Source organism: Apodemus sylvaticus, chromosome 4 (genome assembly GCF_947179515.1).
Source record: "Apodemus sylvaticus chromosome 4, mApoSyl1.1, whole genome shotgun sequence".
Taxonomy (NCBI): Eukaryota; Metazoa; Chordata; class Mammalia; order Rodentia; family Muridae; genus Apodemus; species Apodemus sylvaticus.
Window position 1 is genome coordinate 109,979,703 of NC_067475.1, and position 13,786 is coordinate 109,993,488.

Here is a 13,786-nt window from a genome sequence, read left to right on the forward strand (position 1 = left end):
ACCCCATTCAAGAAAACACCCTGAGCTGGCCTGGCTCTTCAGTATGGAGTCGGTGCTTTCAGGCTGCCTTGCCTCCTTACAGTTCTCCTCTGGACCATTCTGTGCCCCTCTACTCTTTCCTGCCTACAGGTATGGCCTCCAGGACAGTAGCAAAGGACTTATTTGCTCAAGGGTCCTGGCAAGAAGAGATGGGGTAGGGGTAAGATGAGCTACTTCTTTTCCCGGCTCTCTCCTGGCTTGCCATGGGCAGGTTGGCTGTGTCCCTTAACCCAGAGTTGCAAGCAGCTTCCGCCAGACAGCCTTCCTCCATGTCTATCCTTCTTGGGCTCCAGGAATTTCTCCTTCCTCCTCCCCCTGAGGCCTACTGCCAGGAAGAGCAGGGTGCTGTGGTGTCAGTCGCACTGCATTAAAGTTTTACTGCCCCGTCTTCCCATAAGGCCGGTTGGGAAATCTACTGGCTGTCATTTCTACCATATATACTCTAATATCTTAGAAGCATTATTTAAGATTTCATTTGTCTTTATAAAATCATGAGCTTTGGCACTGACTATAATCTCTGTCAATGAGGAAAGCACACATGAGTTATTAACCTGGCAGTGAGGATCCCTGTGTTTAAAAAAATGAATGCACAAGCTGGAGAGATGGCTCAGTGGTTAAGAGCACTGAGTGCTCTTCCAGAGGTCCTGAGTTCAATTCCCAGCAACCACATGACGGCTTACAACCGTCTGTAATGGGATCCAATGCCCTCTTCTGGTGTGTCTGAAGACAGCTACAGTCTACTCACATACATACAATAAATAAATTAAAAAAAATGAATGCACAACAGTAATGCCCACCTTCCACGACACAGTAAGAACTCAAAACTTTTAATATAAAATATAGCAGATAAATATTTTTCTTACCCTCTATTCTACTGCTAAGGGCCAAAAAACTTGCCACAGTTTACTAGTGCTTCTCATTATATACTGCTCTAAGCATTTATACCCATTATTTTCCAGCAGTTCTGTAGAGTATTTGGTCTATGGAGACAGTGAAGGATATAGAGTTTAGGAAACTTGACTGAAGTTTACTCGGACATAGAGGAGATTACTAAATTCCAATTTGATTGTAGAGTTTTCAAGAAAAAGACTCATCACATGCAAATTTTGTCTTGCTTTTCACAGTGTCCTATGCTGTTCTCTCTATAGTAGGTGTTCAATAAACGCTGCTTTTATTCCAAGAGCAGAGGCACTTAAACTTGTTTTGCAATAGGCAGGAGACTAGAAACATGAATGGCCAAACAGCAGCTGCTTTCACATAGTCCAGTAACTTGTGTGGCTAAGAGCTTGTAGGCCAAAGCTCTGATAGCCAAGAGTTAGGCTGCAGCAGGCAGACAGAGACTGGAGAGCAACCGGGGGTCGAGTGGGGATGGTATGGTAGGAAACCTAAGCCTAGGCCAATGGAGAGCTCCACAAACTAAGCCTGCGCAATTCTCAGCCTGGCTATTGGCTCCAGTGAAACAGTCCACCTCATTCTACTCCACGGTCAGGGCAAAGCATCTTTATTTATTTATTTTTTAATATTTTTATTTTCTATATTCTTTGTTTACATTCCAAATGATTTCCCCTTTCCCGGATCCCCCATCCCCATATGTCCCATAAACCTTCCTTTCTCCATCCCTTCTCCAATCACCTCCCTCCTTTTTCTCTGTCCTTATATTCCCTTCCAATGCTAGATCAATCCTTTCCAGGATCAGGACCTTCCCCATACTTCTTCATGGGAGTCATTTGTTATGCGATTTGTGCCTTGGGTATTCAGGGCTTCTGGGCTAATTAATATCCACTTATCAGAGATTGCATTCCATGTGTATTCTTTTGTGATTGGGTTACCTAACTTAGGATGATATTTTCCAGATCAAACCATTTGCCTAAAAATTTTGTGAATTCATTGTTTCTAATTGCTGAGTAGTATTCCATTGTGTAAATATACAACATTTTCTGTATCCATTCCTCCTTTGAGGGGCATCTGGGTTCTTTCCAGCTTCTGGCTATTATAAATAAGGCTGCTATGAACATAATGGAGCATGTGTCTTTATTGCATGCCGGGAAATCCTTTGGGTATATGCCCAGGAGAGATATAGCAGGGTCCTCTGGAAGTCTCATGTCCAGTTTTCTGAGGAACCTCCAGACTGATTTCCACAGTGGTTGTACCATCTTGCAGCCCCACCAGCAGTGGAGGAGTGTTCCTCTTTCTCCATATCCTCGCCAACACCTGCTGTCTCCTGAGTTTTTGACCTTAGCCGTTCTAACTGGTGTAAGGTGAAATCTCAGGATTGTTTTGATCTGTATTTCCCTAATGACTAATGATGTTGAGCACTTCTTAAGGTGCCTCTCAGCCATCCGAATTTCTTCAGGTGAAAATTCTTTGTTTAGATCTGTACCCCATTTTTTAATAGGGTTATTTGGTTCCCTGGGGTCTAATTTCTTGAGTTCTTTGTATATATTGGATATTAGCCCTCTATCCGATGTGGGGTTGGTGAATATCCTTTCCCAATTTGATGGTTGCCATTTTGTCCTTTTAACAGTGTCCTTTGCCTTACAGAAACTTTGTAATTTTATGAGGTCCCATTTGTCAATTCTTGATCTTAAAGCATAAGCTATTGGTGATCTGTTCAGGAACTTTTCCCCTGTGTCCATGTCCTCAAGGGTCTTCCCCAGTTTCTTTTCTATTAGTTTCAGTGTGTCTGCTTTTACATGGAGTTCCTTGATCCACTTGGAGTGAAGTTTAGTACCTGGACATAAGAATGGATCAATTTGCATTCTTCTGCATGCTGACCTCCAATTGAACCAGCACCATTTGTTGAAAAGGCTATCTTTTTTCCACTGGATGTTTTTGGCTCCTTTGTCGAAGATCAAGAGACCATAGGTGTGTGGATTCATTTCTGGATCTTCAATTCTATTCCATTGGTCCACTTGTCTGTCACTGTGCCAATACCATGCAGTTTTTAACACTATTGCTCTGTAGTATTGCTTGAAGTCAGGGATACTGATTCCCTCAGAATTTCTTTTGTTGTTGAAAATAGTTTTAGCTATCCTGGGTTTTTTGTTATTCCAGATGAATTTGAGAATTGCTTTTTCTAACTCTGTGAAGAACTGTGTTGGGATTTTGATGGGGATTGCATTGAATCTGTAGATCACTTTTGGCAAGATGGCCATTTTAACTATATTAATCCTGCCAATCCACGATTATGGCAGATTTTTCCATTTTCTGAGGTCTTCTTGGATTTCCTTCTTCAGAGACCTGAAGTCCTTGTCATATAGATCTTTCACTTGTTTGGTTAGAGTCACACCAAGATACTTTATATTGTTTGTGGCTATTTTGAAGGGTGTCATTTCCCTAACTTCTTTCTCAGTCTGCTTATCCTTTGAGTATAGGAAGTCAACTGATTTGCTTGAGTTGATTTTATAACCAGCCACTCTGCAGAAGTTGTTTATCAGCTGTAGGAGTTCTTTGGTGGAGGTTTCCGGGTCACTTAAGTAGACTATCATGTCATCTGCAAATAGTGATAATTTGACTTCTTCCTTTCCAATTTGTATCCCCTTGACCTCCTTATGTTGTCTAATTGCTCTAGCTAGAACTTCAAGTACTATATTGAAAAGACATGGAGAGAGAGGACAGCCTTGTCTAGTCCCTGATTTTAGTGGGATTGCTTCAAGTTTCTCTCCATTTAGATTGATGTTGGCTACCGGTTTGCTGTATATTGCTTTAACGATGTTTAGGTATGGGCCTTGAATTCCTGTTCTTTCCAATACTTTTAGCATGAAAGGATTCTGGATTTTGTCAAATCCTTTTTCTGCATCTAATGAGATGATCATATGGTTTTTTTCTTTGAGTTTGTTTATGTAGTGGATAGCCTTGATGGATTTCCTTATATTGAACCATCCCTGCATCCCTGGGATAAAGCCTACTTAATTATGGTGGATGATTGTTTTGATGTGTTCTTGGATTCGGTTGGCAAGAATTTTATTAGGTATTTTTGCATCAATATTCATAAGAGAAATTGGCCTGAAGTTCTCTTTCTTTGTTGGATCTTTGTGTGGTTTTGGAATCAGCGTAATTGTGGGGGTCAGACCTTGCTGCTTTCTTCACCTGAGCCAACAGCTCCTGAGCTTTCTGGGGTTTCTGTTAAAGCATTCAGATCCCAGAATCCTTTCCCACCAACTTAACGGCTGCTCACATCCATCCTAGGACATGTGGCTGAGCGTCTGGGAGGGGCAGATCATCCAGGAGTGCTGGCAAGTGGTACATGTTTCATTATAATAGATCTGCCACAGTAAATCATGTTGTTAATGTTCCTCCCCCCTTCTTTGCACAAAGAAACATAAAGGAAGACGATCACTCAAGGCACTATGACACTGTTCGTGTATGCCAGCGCTTGGGCTGGAGGCACTTACTGACATCTCCTTAAATGTCTTTTTAATATCTTGGCCCGATCAGACATACCAATGCTATTACAAAGTTTGCAAATCAATGCCCCAGCTGTTTTGGTTTTTAATAAAACTGAACATGATCTATTTAAAATGATTGTTTTCTACAGGGCTTTCCCAGAACAGGGCTGTGGGCAGCCCTGAAGGCAGGTCTTGGCTCTGACAGAGGTTCTCTTTCCCTCTAGATTCCACAGGGTGGGGTGGAAGTGAGGCCTCTGCCTGGTTACTGCCGTCAGCATTTCCTTAGGTCCCCAGCCTCACAAATGTGTGCTTCCTGATGAGTTTACCAAAATGTTACTGAAGAATCTTTTTTTTCCCCCTCCGAGACAGGGTTTCTCTCTGTAGCCCTGGCTGCCCTGGAACTCACTCTGTAGACCAGGCTGGCCTCGAACTCAGAAATCTGCCTGCCTCTGCCTCCCAAGTGCTGGGATTAAAGGCATGCACTACCACTGATCTTAACATTTCAGTTTTTAAAAATCGCAGTTTCTCCATTTGGGATCAGTTCAAATGATTCCTTCATAATTTTATTAGAGGTCCAGGCCCAGGCAAAGACTTTTTAGCTGATTACTGCCGTGGTGGAAACTAAAAGAGATTCTATTAAAAAAAAAATTAAACCTCTTGTCCCAAGGAAAAATAAAAGGAGATACACAAAACTGTCACTTCAGTGACCATGGCGTCCACAGTGCCCTATGCTCTCAATTTCCAAGTTCTCATGCAAAAGTAACATAGTCTTATCAAGTTTGGGGTCTAAATAGAAAATCCACTATCTAAGTGCCCATACATCAATTTTATAACGTTGATAGTTGAACACAATTCATCTGGGCCATAAACGTGACATCCCGATAATCAAGTCCTTTTGAGGCTGTATCTGAAGATGATTTTACTACTTTTGCGACATTGCAGTGTGGTCAGAGATGTGTCACCCACTCATGCAGCTTGCGTTTCTTCGCTACAGTTTATATAAAATGCCTAAGCCCGATTTGCCTGGGCTATCTGACTGCAGATCTGTGTTCCCCTGCCTCTCTGGAGCCTTCTGAGACCCGACTTCTCACCAGCTCATTCCAAGCAATGGAAACACGGTCTTCTTTCTCTTTTCTTTCTCCTCTCTCCTCTTCCTTTCTTCCCTCCTTTTCTCATTTCTCTTTGTTTCCTCATTTTTTTCCCTAACCACAGGTAAAGCACTGTCTCCCTAATTCTCTAAAGTTATCTATTCCTGAATTTTTCCCTTAACCACAGGAGAGAAGATTGAATAGCTGAGGTCAGGAAGTAACGGCAAGAATGCCAACAATTTACCACTAAAACATACATTAAGAATATTTCCAGCAGCTTAATCTCCAGGTTGAATTTCTAAATCTAGATTTCTCTTGTCACATGACTGTCTGTTTTCGCATTTATTTGTGCCACTTTCAGCCATAATTTATCCTGTCCTAAATGAACTCTCTGTGGGGGGTAGAGGTAAGCAAAAATAAACAAGTCATATAAACCTCAAAAGGGGGAGGCTACAATAGTTGTCTTTCCCATAAGCCAGTATATAAACACCATTAAACATTTTAAAATTACATTTGTTTATTTATTCATTCATTCATTCATTAATTCAGTCATGTATTCAGTCATTCAGTGGGCATATCTGTGCTCTAATTGTATGTAGTTCTGCTCGTCACATATACCAATTTGGCAAGTGACAACATGTGTCATTGTATTAGATCTAAAGCAGACGTTCTGTGGGTGTGGTCTTTCCAAGTCCAATTTTTAAGGGATTAAAGCTATCCTCAAAGTAAGGACCTGATGACCTTTAGCATGTCACCTTTAGTTATAAGAACATCATATATCATTTTTAGTTTTTGAACTTTCTTTAGAGATTATTATTCCCACCTCTGTCCCTCTTCCTTATAGGATTTACTAATTGAAAAATATTCTTGTTCAAGATTTCTCTACATAGTCCCTAATTTGGGGCATTAATGTTTGTAATCCAATGAATGATTATCAAATATAAACACAGTTTGATAGAGGCAGGAGAGATGACTCAGCAGTTAAGAGCACTGGCTGCTTCTTTCCTGGAGGTCCTGAGTTTAATTCGCAGCAACCACATGGCAGCTCACAACCATCTGTGATGGGATCCACCGCCATCTTCTGATGTGTCTGAAGACAGTGACAGTGGACTCCTATACATAAAATAAATAAAAAAGAAAATTAGGTTGGTTATCTTAATCACTTAAAAAAAAATAGCTCGATACATTGGCACACACTTCTTTTGTCTCATTTGGCCTGTGCAGTGTTTATTTGTTATTTCTTATCACAATTCATTCTGAATGCCAACGTTCAGTTTTCCATTAAAAAAAATTGTATTTTCCACATTGTTTGAGATCTTGATAGTTTAATGTGAACACCCATTTCCCACTCTGGAAACTGAAAGGAAAAGTACTTTTTGTATAAATAAGGTATGGTTTATTTCATGTGCAGAACTAGATTCTTTTTTATGTAAACATGCAGTTAGGATAACTAGTTGGTGGGGTTGGGGAATGAGAAAAGAGAGGGCAGAAGACAAGAAAAGGGTGATGGGTGAAATATTATTAAAGTATATTATAGGCATGTAGAAAGTCATGACACCCATTATCTTGTATAATTAATATATGGTAATAAAAATGTCCAGTCTCATAGAGTTGTCATATATATATAATAGACCTTTGTTCTTTTTGTTTGATTAAAGAATTAAGAGGCAGGAAGAGTTTGAAAGTCAAGCAAGGCCAAAGCTTATTCAAAGAGGACAAGTTCATTGGAGTTTAAAAGAATATCCCAAGGTAGACACATCGTAAATCTCAGCAGCTGCTTGGAGGAGGAAAATGGAAGAGAGACAAAGTGATGGCTTCTAGGGAGTACGCTACAGGGCATGAATTCTGGGAAGTATATGTATAGTTTCTCATTGAGAGGAATGATTATGCTGCCTATTTCTTTAGCATAGATTACGGTGAGATGGCCTTTGGACCTCATAGGAATGGTCCTGCCTTCCTGACCGGTGGTCCTTTGACTAGATGGTTAGCTGACCTGAGTGGGCTAGCTTGTTTGTTTATGGTTCGGGCAGTATGTAATGTTAGATCTTCACCCAGGCTGGAGATTTCATCCTCTTGACCAAGAGACATGTAGGTTTCTCTTACTGGGCAACTGTTACTACTGTGCTGCTAAGTGTCAGCTCTTCTGCCTGTCCGTGCCTTGTTACTGTTTTTGTTCCTGCTGTTATCACCCTATGGATATCCAGGACATGGGTGTTCTACCTAAATGTGACCACTTAGTCTTTTCAGGCTTGTTGAACATTATATAGTTGGCATGAGGACAGAGAATATGCTTTCCTTTACACTGTGAACTTTGACCCTGTGAGATCAACTTGACTGACTCTGCAACCTCTTAGGATACAAACCTCTGGATGTGTCTGTGGACGTTTATTTCCAGGGACAATTAAGTGAAGGGACAAGACCTGTCCTTAGATGGAATGATCTTCCCACAGATGGCCTAGATATAAAGAGGTCTGAGTGAAAAATAATGTTGCTAGCCTGACTTCACCTTCCCCAGAGTGAGTGTGTCTCTTGCTGTGACTATTGTCATCTCCCACTGACCTAAGATTCAGCTTTTCAGCATGGGCTGAATATCAGCAGCCTTCCAAGGATCCTCCAGGCCTTCAGCACCAAACTGGGACTGCTGAAGCTTTAGACACTGAGAGGTACCGGATTCTCAGCTTTTCCAGCATGCAGCCATCACTGTTGGACTACCCAGGCCACAGCTTGTAAGCCAATCTAATAAATCCCCTTTTACAGTGTTTATACATTCTGACCATTCTGTTCCTCTACAGAACCCTGACTAATACACACTCAGCAAAGAGTGCATGAAACTGCATGTGAGATTTACAAATCATCAATAGCAAGGGTTCGTGCAGCAGGACCATCTGGATTTCTAGCCTTCAAAGATTTACTGTATGCTTCTCAGCAGTGGAAATCGCTCTGTTTCTCAGAGCATCTTCATGGGTGTGTAAGGCCTTCAGTTGCTCTGTGGTCACATGTCTCTCTACCCACCATGCTTGGCTCAACAAGTTTCTTCCTTGAAATTTATAGGTTTTGAACAAATAAATCCACATTTAAGATTTTTTCTCTGAGGCCCATGAGTTACACAGCATATCTGTCTTCAGTCTTAAGGTGGCCATTATTCTGAGTCTTCCGATGATTCTCATGGGTTCTATATACTTCTACCATTTCTGTGCTCATGTGGAAATATTTCTTCTCTCTGGAACATGCTGATGATCCCTGTCACAAAGCCTATCAGTCGTATGATTACTGCTTCACAGGTCCGGTTACCCTGCCTCCCTGTTCATTTCTTTCCTACTATATTTTTTGGTGACTTCTATTCCTTACAGCCAATGAGATATAACTGGCAATCTATTACTATAAGACTCTTGACAGAGTCTGACAATGTCTTTTTTTCCTCAGAAAAGCTGCTATACTGTTGTGTACTAGTTAATTTTCTGTTGTGATAAAACTCCATGATCAAAAGCAACTTATGGGAGAAAGAGTTTATTTTGGCTTAGAATTTTAGAGAGATATGAGTCCACCATAGCAAGGGGGAATCCACAACAGCCAGTGTTGGCAGGGCTAGGAAGGAGGGAGATCATATTAAGTGTAAACACAAAGTGGAGAGGAAGTGAGCTGGGCATGGGATGAGGTTATGGGTCTGCACTCAATGTGGCACTTCCTCCAGCAAGGCTACATTTTCTCCCCCAGAAGTGTTACTATCAAATGCCTTGAGCCTATGGGGGACATTTCTCATCCAAAGCTTTTCAGGCTGCTAATAGATGTCGCATTACACTCCTTTCTCACCACGATAGTGCATAGCCTATGCCATTTGTATGTTAGAAGTAGTATATGATCTGCCTTTTGCTTTCTGATTTTGTAGGAGATTACAATTAAAAGGTTGATATGAGTCTCAGAAGAGACATTGGGCTCTTAAACAGGCTTAAGAAAGACTATGGGGACTTTCAAGGTTGGAGATTATGAGCCCAGGGATGGCACTGATGTTTGGATAGGAATGGACCCCGTAGACTTAAGTGTTTGAGTGGCTGGTCACCAGGGAGTGGCACTATTAGAAGATGTGGCTTTTTTGGAGCAAGTATGTCACTATGGGTAAGTTTTGAGGTTTTTAATGCTCAAGCAGGGCTTAGTTTGTCTCTTCTTGGTGTCTGCCAATCCGGATGTAGAACTCTCAGCTCCTCTCCGTTGGGCGTGTCTGCCTGTGTGCCACCGAGCTTCCTGCCATAATGATTATGGACTAAACCTCTGGTCCTGTAAGTCAGCTCCAACGAAATGTTTTTCTTATAAGTGTTGTTGTGGTCATGGTATCTCTTCACAGCAATAAAACATTAAATGACACAACTACCTTATCTTTGTCTACATCACCCCTATCATACATACTTTCTTTAATTCACTTGTTTGCCTACTTGTTTATTTTTAAAGAGTTATCTTGTATTTATTGTAAGTGTATGAGTGTTTTGCCTGGCATGTATGTAAGTGTACCACTTGTGTGTAGTACCAGCAGAGGTCATAAGACAGTGTCAGATGCCTTAGAGTTCCTGAGACCAGAGCTACAGACTGTTGTACATCACCATATGGGTGTTGGGAACCAAACCCAGGTCCTCTGTACGAACAGTCGGTGCTCTTAAACCCCTGCGCCATATTTCTCCCTCTGTTTTTTTATTTTTGATACAGGAGCTCACTATGTAGTCTAGGACATCCTCAAACTGTGTTGCTCAAGTTTCTCTTGAATACATTGTCCTCCTATCTGGGTCCCCTAAGTGATGGTGTTACATGTGTGAGCAGATTCATTTTTCACGTGAGTGTATCCCTGCTTCCCTGTAAAACTTTTCCTTGTCCCCTTTTCTTATAGAATCCTAATTTCTCTTAAGGCTGCATTTATTTGTTGTTGTTGGTTTTTTGTTTGTTTGTTATGGAGGGCATTGGAAAGGTTAGAGTCAGAATCTCATGTTGTTGGTTTAGGTAAGTGAGGCTGGCCTCAAATTGGTGGCAATTCTCCAGCTTCCACTTCCCAAAGGGTAGTATTGCAGATTTGCACTACCATGACCAGCAAAGCTTTAACTTAGGTGCCTTTTCCTTTAAGATTTCATAATCATAATCATCACTTCCTATGAGAGGAGAAAAGGTAAACAGAAGGCCTTGTCAGCCTCCTCTAATGTCACAGTTTTCTTACTTAGACTTTCATAGACCTTTCAGGCCCCAAGACTGGTTTGGGGAGCTGCCGAGAAACACTATTGCCTTACTGCTAATAAGGAAAATCTATGTTCCATCCTCAACTATCCAGGCTGCTGCATGATAAAGTTTTGAAGCTATAATAACCCAAGCTACAGAGGTAGAAAGCACTCTGTTCTTGTAGCTGTGTGTGCTTGTCCAGACTGGCCAAGTGGCCTTCATGTCTATGTGATCTATGGAAATGTATGGGTACATCGTTCCCTTATGCTGGATACTAATTTGTAGTTGGTGCTCAACAGATGGGCCCACACCTGTGCACTTAAAGAAACTAGTGGGCACCCGACTTTCAATTTTAGGCATCCTGCACTTTTCTCAAAGCAAATCTTCCCTGTCTGAGGGAGCTATGTTGGTTGCAGCTAGTGGGCAGTCCCAATGCTCCCTAAAGGTAGGCTACATGGCCTCCACAGAAGAAAGACTACTCTCTGTTGTAATCTAAGTTCTATTGCTGTAAGAAAACACTATAACCAAACAAACTTGGGAAAGAAAGATTTATTTCAGCTTACATTTCACATCATAGTCCATAACTGAGAGAAGTCAGGGCAGGAACTGAATCAGGTCATGAACCTAGAGTTGAAGCAAGAGGAGTACTACTTACTGGCTTGTCCCACATACCTTCTTATATCATCCAGGACCACCAGCCCGGGGATGGCACCAAACACAATGGGCTGAGTTTTTCTGTATCAATCATCAATCAAAAAAATATATCATAGGCTTGCCCATAGGCCAATCTCATGAGGAAGGCTCCCTCTTCCAAAATGGCTCTAGATTATGTCACATTGACATGGAAACTAATCAACACTATCCTTCAGAAATGATGGATGAATAAAGTCTGAGGGAGACAAAACATAGAGAATCCATTACTACCACTGGCACACTGGGGACTAGTCCATTTAGGAGTTAAAGGAGGGCAACCACAGTCATGGCAACATACAAAAACATGGAACTCCCAAGTATGGCATATATATCAAGTGTTATCAAGACAGAAAACCATTGAGCCTCAAAGATAACAAAAAATAGAGGAAGATTGTAACAAAGAATACACAAAACAGGCAGAAAAAAACAATTACTGACAGGAGTAAGTCCTTATCTATCTATATAATCTTTATGTAAATATATTTAAATCCTTCATTTAAAAACTTTAGACTGGGAGGTCGCCACCATCTTGGCTCCTGTGACCAGGCAGCCAGCTCAGTCAGGTACGCAGGGAACAGCGAAGTGGGGTATTGCTTGGGACACAGTCCACCTGGGTTCCTTCTGCACATAGGAGCTGGGCGACTCTGCAGCTGTCTGGGCATGTGTTCTAGGGGGAAGCACCTGACCTGCAGGGAGTCCTATGATCTGAGGTCACCATCATCGTGGCTCCTGTGACCAGGCGGCCAGCTCAGCAGGGTACGCAGGGAACAGTGGAGTGGGGGATTGCTTGGGACACAGTCCGCCTGGGTTCCTTCTGTGCCTGGGAGCTGGGCAGCTCTGCAGCTGTCTGGGCACTTGTCCTGCAGGGGAGTGTTTGGCCTGCAGGGAGTCCTGCTCTTAGAGGGAGTCCTGCTCTCAGAGACCTGTGCCACATCTGACACGGGGAAGATCCCACTTCCTGATACTCTCTAGAGAACTGGAAGGAGCAGGTTAATCACCACTGCTCCATCTATCAGATGTGGTAGACCTGTGCCACATCTGACATGGGGAAGATCATGCTTCCTGATACTCTCTGGAGAACTGGCAGGAGCAGGTTATTTGACCTGGGCCCCTTCTGACATGGGGAAAAGCCTATTTTCTGATACTCTCTAGAGAAGGGGCAGGAGCATGGCATTCAAGAACTGGTAGGAGCAGGTCATTCGAGAACTGGCACCAGTAGAACTGGCATTCGAACTGGTAGAAGTGGGGCATTTGAGAACCAGAATCAGCAGAGCATTTGAGAAATAGCAGCCTACAGGGCATTCGACCTTTGCCAAGTATGCCACAGAAAAGACCCCATCACCTGATACTTCCTGGAGAACCAGCTGTTTGCAGGGTATTGGAAAGAAAAGGAATCCCAGGAGTACAGAAACACAGGGAGCAGGACAGAGAAGATAGACACAGAAAGACCAGCTAACATTGGAGATAATGAGCTGGCCAAAGGCAAACGCAAGATCATTACCAACAGTAACCAAAGCAACATGGCACCATCAGAACCCAGTTCTCCCACAACAGCAAGTCCTGCATACTCCATCACATCAGAAAAGTAAGAGCTAGATTTAAAATCATATCTCATATTGTTGATGGAGGACTTCAAGAAGGACATAAATAATTCCTTTAAAGAAATATAGGAGAACATGGGTCAACAGGTATAAACACAAAAATCCCTTAGATAAAAACAAGAGAATATGGATCAAAAGGTAGAAGTCCTTACAGAGGAAACACAAAAATCTCCTAAAGAAATATGTGAGAATATGAGTCAATAGGTAGAAGCCCTGAAAGAGGAATCACTAAAATTCCTTAAAGAATTTCAGGAAAAAACAAGGAAACAAGTGAAGGAACTGAACAAAACTATCCAGGATCTGAAACTGGAAATAGAATCAACAAAGAAATTGCAAAGTGAGACATCTCTGAAGATAGAAAACCTTGGAAAGAATTCAGGAGGCATAGATGCAAGCATCAACAACAGAATACAAGAGATAGAAGAAAGAATCTCAGATGCTGAAGATTCCGTAGAAAACATTGACTTAACAGTCAGAGAAAAATGCAAAATGCAAAAAGCTTATAACCCCAAACATCCAGGAAATCCAGGACACAATGAGAAGACCAAACCTAAGGATTATAGGTATAGAAGAAAGCAAGGATTTACATCTTAAAGGTCCAGTAAATATCTTCAACAAAATTATAGATGAAAACTTTCCTAACCTAAAGAAAGAGATGCAGCTACAGAACTCCAAACAGATTGGACCAGAGCACAAATACCTCCCGTCACATAATAATCAAAACACCAAATACACTAAACATAGAAAGAATATTAAAAGCAGTGAGAGAAAAAGGTCAAGTAAT